Source organism: Phycodurus eques, chromosome 20, assembly GCF_024500275.1.
Source record: "Phycodurus eques isolate BA_2022a chromosome 20, UOR_Pequ_1.1, whole genome shotgun sequence".
Classification (NCBI taxonomy): Eukaryota; Metazoa; Chordata; class Actinopteri; order Syngnathiformes; family Syngnathidae; genus Phycodurus; species Phycodurus eques.
In genome coordinates this window covers 6,819,930-6,826,952 of record NC_084544.1, presented here as the reverse complement: position 1 = coordinate 6,826,952, position 7,023 = coordinate 6,819,930, and positions in this window count along the sequence as shown.

The following is a 7,023-nucleotide window of genomic DNA, read 5'->3' as shown; positions in this document are numbered from 1 at the left end:
ATCTACGCACCGCACGAGTTGGAGTCCGAGCTGGCCTGCGCCCCGGAGACAAACAACTTTAATGGAGTATTGATGTCGCAGTGGGGCGGGTACGAAGAGGGCGGTAATTAGATTTTGTTCCGGCTCTCTCTCTCTGCACCGCTCTGATACGCAACATTTCTAATGAGAGTCTCGGTCGCTAATAATTACCCTTTGTTTTTCGCGTGCACACGAGCGACTGCGTTCCCAGCACGGAAAACGGCAACAAGCTGCCCTCGGAGAAGCCCGGTATTTTACGCAGCCGTGTAATTAGGTGTCATTACATGAAGCTATGCGTCAGATCGCTCAGATTACAGGTTTAATAATGATGCCAGTAAACCGGCTCCACCTTTGGTTATTTTCTTTATTATGAAAGGTGAATAAACATTCAGCCGTCACAATGTGAGTTGATAGGCCAAATACGATAACCTTCCCCAGGTGGACGTTGTTTAAAAAAGCTGTCCGTAGAATGTAATAGATCCACCGGCCTTTACTGTATGTACTGAACCTTTCATACAGAACCCAGCGAATACTCATGCCTCCAGTGTGTACGCTTTTTACACAGCGATACGGCATCCCGTAATCAGATCATTAGATGTGAAACGATGTCAGTTTTGTCCTCTGGTGGGACAAATGTATGTATTTTACGGGTGCCCAGTATGACTCCATAAAATGTACCTGTACTTAATAGTGACCCCTGGAAAGGTAGAAAATCTTGGGCCCTGACATCAGTTTTACCAATGAGCACGAAATTCTGAAATTGAACAGGAAGTCAGCCAAATGGAGGCTATTTTGAAAATGGAGATTTTCAACTGTAAGCAGGTAAGACTTTTCAAGTCATTAGTTGAAGTCTAAGATGAGTCGCGTCTCATGAATACCAAGCCAAAGTCAAGTCGAGCGTTTTGTAAGTTTTAGCCAAGCAATTCCCAAGTTCTAAAATTGATGACTTATGTCTGACTCCAGCTCCTCGCCTCTGGACCTGCCTTCAAACATCGTCACCAAAATGGGAAAACCAAAGTACAAATGCAAATGTTCTAAACAGATTAAAAACAGGTGTAAGCGAATACGTACAGTTTCCCTCACTAACTTTTTAAATGATAACATTGGGATGAATGAGGTGAGCTTTATGATTTGTTGCACAGGGTTCCATTTGTTTGGGAAAAGATTGACCGAAAGTCTTGCAGACGATGGGGATGAAGAGGTTAATAAGTGGTGTGGTGGTTTGCTGAGTGAGCAGAGAGCAAAAACAGAGTGGAGTCTTGCCAATGAGTGTTTTCAAGTGATGGAAAAAAAAAGAGAACATTTGAGTTGAAAGTAAAAATAAAATGTGTGCTATGAAGCCCATCATGCAACTGGTGTGTGTCAACAGACACGCAAAACTGCAGGCGAATGCACTGCAAAAAAAAATAAAAATAAAAGAAAGGCTTCTGTAACCTTGTCGGCACCTTATTTTCTCATTTGTGAGACATTTCTGATCCCAATCCTGATGCACTGAAGCAGCAAAACAACTTTTCACACTTCGGTTTCCAGCAACAACCGCAACCACACACGCATGATTCTTGTTTCTTATTCTTCGACATGACCTTCGGGGATAAGTGCCATTTTCTCTTCACGCCTGACAGCGCTGCATGTTCATGACAGCTTATATGCAGGCATCCAATATGGATGAAAACTATAGGAAAGCCATGTGGGAAATTCGTTGTTTTCTGCAAATTTTTTAATCAACTCAATTGCTCAAAGAGCGGAAAGGGATCCTTGTTGAATAATAATAAGAATTGTCCCAAGTATTCCCATAGTTTGAATGATTTTCAGTTTCCAAGTTATGAGAGGGGTGGATGGAAAACACGAGTTGAAACATTCAGAGTGACATTTGCGCATTTCCTCGTAGGTGGCGGTGTAATAAAGCGGCCCTGTGTCTCGTTGCCTCGTAAATCCTAATGTAATTCATAAACGAGCCGCCACCTCTCCTGCCGCTCGCTTACTTAGCCGCTGCCGTTCAGACTGTAGACGCGTTTATCTAGCGGTGCCCTGGAGACGGTGCCCCGCCGCCATTTCTAACTGGGAGCGGCTAAATGTAGCTCTGGCTGTGAGAGTGGAAGCTGGCCTGCCTCGGGGAGTGATTTGACACCCTGTTTGATCACTCTTAATACGATTGATCTGTGCACCGTGAACATAAGTGATCATTGATTTTTTTGCGCATGCTGAATTTGAACTGTTGTCACCTCGGGGTAACACGACCTAGTACCGAAGGTTCGAAATATATATATATGTATATATATATATATATTTTTATTATTATTTTTTTTTTCCTTTGGCATTTACATGAAAGCTCATTTGCTCTATGCTATTTTGTCTTAGTCAGTGGGTGTTTTGCATCTAATTGATTGTGGGCACCATCCATCTTCAGTCAAAAGCTCCTAAATTTAATGTCGTAGGCATTTGGATCATCAAATTGTCTTAATGCAGGACGCCAGCATATAATGGATTTTCCAACGAGGGCTTCTGAGAGAGGAAGGGTTAGGGTTAGGGTTTTTTCTTCTAACACGAGAAGAAAATTGAAAGTTATCGTGAGTGTACTCGTGCTTTTGTCCAATGTTAGCAATAAAATATCTCAAGGTCATTGAATCTGATAGTTAAAAATGATTGCCACTTTGATGACTGATTGTTGATTCTATTTACGGCCAATCAAACTGCCGGGTACAGGTAACGTCACATGATCTTTCACAACTAAAATTACTTTAGCAGCTGCCATCTAAGATCCAGCCCACCGGCTGCAGTTGAATTTATGAGACTGTCGAAAGTGTGTGTTTTTTGTAATGGAATAATATTAACAGAATGCTTGTTTGCATCACGGTGTGATTTTAAAATTTAGGATTCCAAACACAATTGTAAAAGCTACAAATCGGAAGTCAACCAGCATCACCAAACGTGTTCTGCAGTATATCCTCGGGAAACGAAATCCCCAGTTCCTCTTGATTTGTGATTCGAGATTTGTGTTTTGGCCTTGCTCTGCAGCTTTGTGAGTCACCACAACGAGTTGGAAGTGACGGGTGGGGGGGAGACGATACCATCGCTGGCACTAACGCGCAAGATTTGCAGCGGAAATGTGCTGTGGCAAATCCTCAAAAGTGACATCAAGGTCCCGTCAGCGAAGGATGGACTTAGCGGAGATGAAGTGGAGTGTGAAGGCGCAGCAGATTTTTGTGATGATAGTGCGTTTGAAAATTCATAATCTTGATGGATGCAGTCAGCCTGATGGTGTCTTTGGATTGTGGTTGAAACATCCTTGAAAGAACAAAGCTTTGCTGTAAGGATTGACTAGAGTTCCTTGATTATAATTTATATTTTCACATATTTTTTAAGGGACGGCAGAGTCTCGTGCTGAATGTTTTGAACTCCTGTTACTATGCAAGTCTTGTATTGGACGTAATAAGGCTGCCCGTAGCGGAGGTCAGTGTGGCTGTAGCTCAATTTCTGTACATTCTACATACTCAAATTGAAATTCGGGAATTCCCCATACCCGATGTCACCTGCTGGCCTTCTTTAGACAGCCAACCGGCCAGTTAGAGGTCTGCACCCAATTTACCTCGGTTAGTCAACAATTAATTGCACACAATCAACAGAATTCATAACGTTCAATCTTGTTAATTGATCCCTGTATCCCTCGTCCACTCACAGCTGTAAAGATAAAAGCTGTAAAGATAAAAATGCTGAATTGTTATTCATTTAACCATGCAATACTGAAAGTATCTGTCGTTTGCAGCGGTATAGAAATACAGTAATTAGCCGAGAAAATTGGAACAGTTAGAAATGTTTGCAGATATACTTCCATTGCAGGCCAATAGGTGACAGTAATGTACACGCCACAATTGACCAGCTTTCAAAAAAGAACACCACGAATTAGACTTTTATGGATTTAAAAAAAAGTATAAAAGAACTGCAGCAAAACTGAATAGCTCATTCCCCACAAGGCTTTGTGGCAATGGGTTATGTAGTTTCTTTTTGTATAATCATGCAAAGCCCACAAAGAAATGGGTATGATCAAAACCCAAACCATTGCCACCATCATGATTCATTCCACTTGTGCTTTCTATGCTTGGCCAAGTCGAAAATACATCCTGTAAAAGGTTTGATTTTCAACTCACCACAGCTAGACAATTTACACAAATGTATTGCAAATCAATATTTTCCTTACACATTTTTTTTCATGCATTTTTAATCACTGCCTACGCCAGACTGTACATGTTTCCTTGCAGACAATGCGTACACATCTGACAGACTCCAATGGTTGAGGACACGTGGCACGGCCCTCATCCGCAGCAATAATTGCTTTCGGGCACAATACTCGGCTTTTGAAATAACAAACAATGTTGTCTGCGCTACACTTGCCACCCACGGGCAGCAAACACTGGTGATTCACTGCTGCTGCACTGTTTCTGCAATACAGTATTGAGCAAAGGAGACAATCTCACCAAGGGCCATACTTGTGCTTTGAGGTTCCATTTTTATTTTTTTTAATAACATAAAACATTTCTTTGTACAGAGTCCAATAGATCGGCCTTGCAGGGAGAAGGGATTATTGGGAATGTAAACAAGACTGCTGTGTTGTCTTCAAGATGTGGGCTGCAGCAGTCTGAGTGCATGGAACGATCGTGTAGACCAGGGGTACTCAATAGGCGGCCCCTGGGCTTCATCCGGCCCACCGACCCCCTATTTGTGGCCCCCTTAACTCTTACGGCCCTTTCCGAGATCAGAGATCGAGAGGCAGAGTGTGCATCCGGTCGGATGCGTGCGTACCAGGTCGTTAGTTTCATCCGGCTGTGTGCAGCGATGATAAAGTGAGTAGTGACAAAGAAGTATACTTAAAAATCCTTGTTTGCATTAGCCATTACTTGTTGCATCCAAACGCATTATTAAAGTGTTTTACGCGATGTAAGTGAAAGTTACCGTGCTTTGCCTTTCACCTAGAACAAGGCAGGATATTTCATCGCTTTGACCCAGGGACACAGCATCCAATGATTAGATAATTATCAGATAATTAGATTATTATAAGTGCCAACATTTGGTGTGTGGGTGTTTTACAGACATGTCATTTACCATGCTGTCACTGCTAGGATACACGATGAGTGTGGATCCACGGGTCCATTCTGTAGCATGTGTGTTGCATCTTAAGTGAGTGTCTGTCAATGCACAGAATGCCGCATGAGATTGTATGCAGGCACAGTCTGGCACTAATCCCTGCCAGATGCTGGATATTACAGCGGGATGTCTTATTTCCCTCCAACCGCCTCGTAGAGTCCACACTCATTTTAAGACGCTTTTTCCTACAGTATAACCAGAAAGCTAGTGGGGCCTCCCTCCTGGTAGCCACCTTCGGTGCTTACATTTGCATGTTGAGGGAGATTGCCCTGGCTAATTATGAAATCAGATTGCGGTGCTGGACCAGTGGCAAGGCGTTGTTGCTCCATCCTCTTGCATTGTCTTGCGCATCCGCGTGACCCCTAATTAAATTGTACTTTCTGTCTATTGCTCTGATTACTCAAGCAATAGCAAATTAGCCATCGGCAGGTGGGTCTCGCCATATACTATAGATTAATATGTCAATATGTTGGTTAGGTTACACAACACAGGATGTATTTGTTCCCCAAAAGCAGTACAAACGAGTTTCTCATAGATGACTCAGTTCTTTCAGGTGTTTTTATTATAGTCACAAAGCAACGAAGAAGGTTATTCTCTTCATTGTGTAGCAAGGTCTTGTCTACCCCGATTCAACCAAGCAGTAACCTCCAAGACGTGACTCATTCACATCAGCAGCCTGGAATAACAAGTTTTCCCGCCAACAGTAGCATTTACTCAAGTGATGGGGGAGGAATATTTGACACGATACCTGCTAAGCACAGTTAACCTTCTGGTAACATTTACAGGTCGCTGCTTCGCAACATGTAATAATTCCAATACTACTTATCCATTTTATTATGTTTTTGAGTGATACATCGATATTCCTATTTTGTAAATGTCACCTTTCGTTGGATAACGTTGAGAAACTAACTGTTAATAGCAATCCGGACCTTTCTATGCACCATCTTGAGAAGATTATCGCGCTGCTTTCTCTGCTGTAAACTCCACAGGGCGTTTACGCCATGCCTGTCGCACCTCTACTGGAATCTTCCATCATGCTGTCAAGCCAACCAGCTGGTGGCTAACACTATCTACTTCCCCGCTAACATAGCGCCTTAGAAGGAGCAGAGTGCTTGGGTGGCATCTTGTGGTATTACACAAACCTGAATATTTATGTTTTTAGCAAATACTTGTTAGTTGCGGGATTCAGTATGTGATCATTTGCTGGTGACAAATGTCTGATCTCTTTTATTTTATGTATTTATTTTTTTAAATACTCCCAGTGTACCTAATGTTGTGTCTTGACTGTGTACGTTCAAACAGACAAACCCTACATGTTCCTCTCCTCCCTGTGTTCACAGTCTACTTCCCATCTCACCTCTCATCACCTTCCTCCTACACCGACCGGGCTGCATCTGTCTGTGGCGCTTCGCTTTAGTACATCGTTCTACAATTGGACGCGTGACAGGGCACACTTATGTGTGAGTGTGTGTGTGCGTGTGTGTGTGTCTCTCCATTATGTCTTCACAAGTCAGCGGGAGCTTTTAAAAAGAGCGCCTTAAAGCTTTCTGTCAGTGTGCTTGAGACTTGAATGCAGACATGTCTCTCTTTTGGTGCGCTGATGGAGGTTCTACTTTTTTTTTTTTTTTTTTTTCCCCGCCCCTCCTGGACCGCCAGACGAGTCTGGCAGGTCAAGTACTACGTTTAGATGCATGAAGCTTGCGCTTCCACTCCACCAGGAGGGAGTGTTTGAAGAGAGAACAGCAGCACTATATAGAGCACACCTAGGGAATACTTACTGCTTGAAAAAGTAACAAAAGAAAGGAGAACAGTGCTGCACCTTTGCATAAACATTGTTCTCATGTCTACATAGTCTATAGGCGGTTG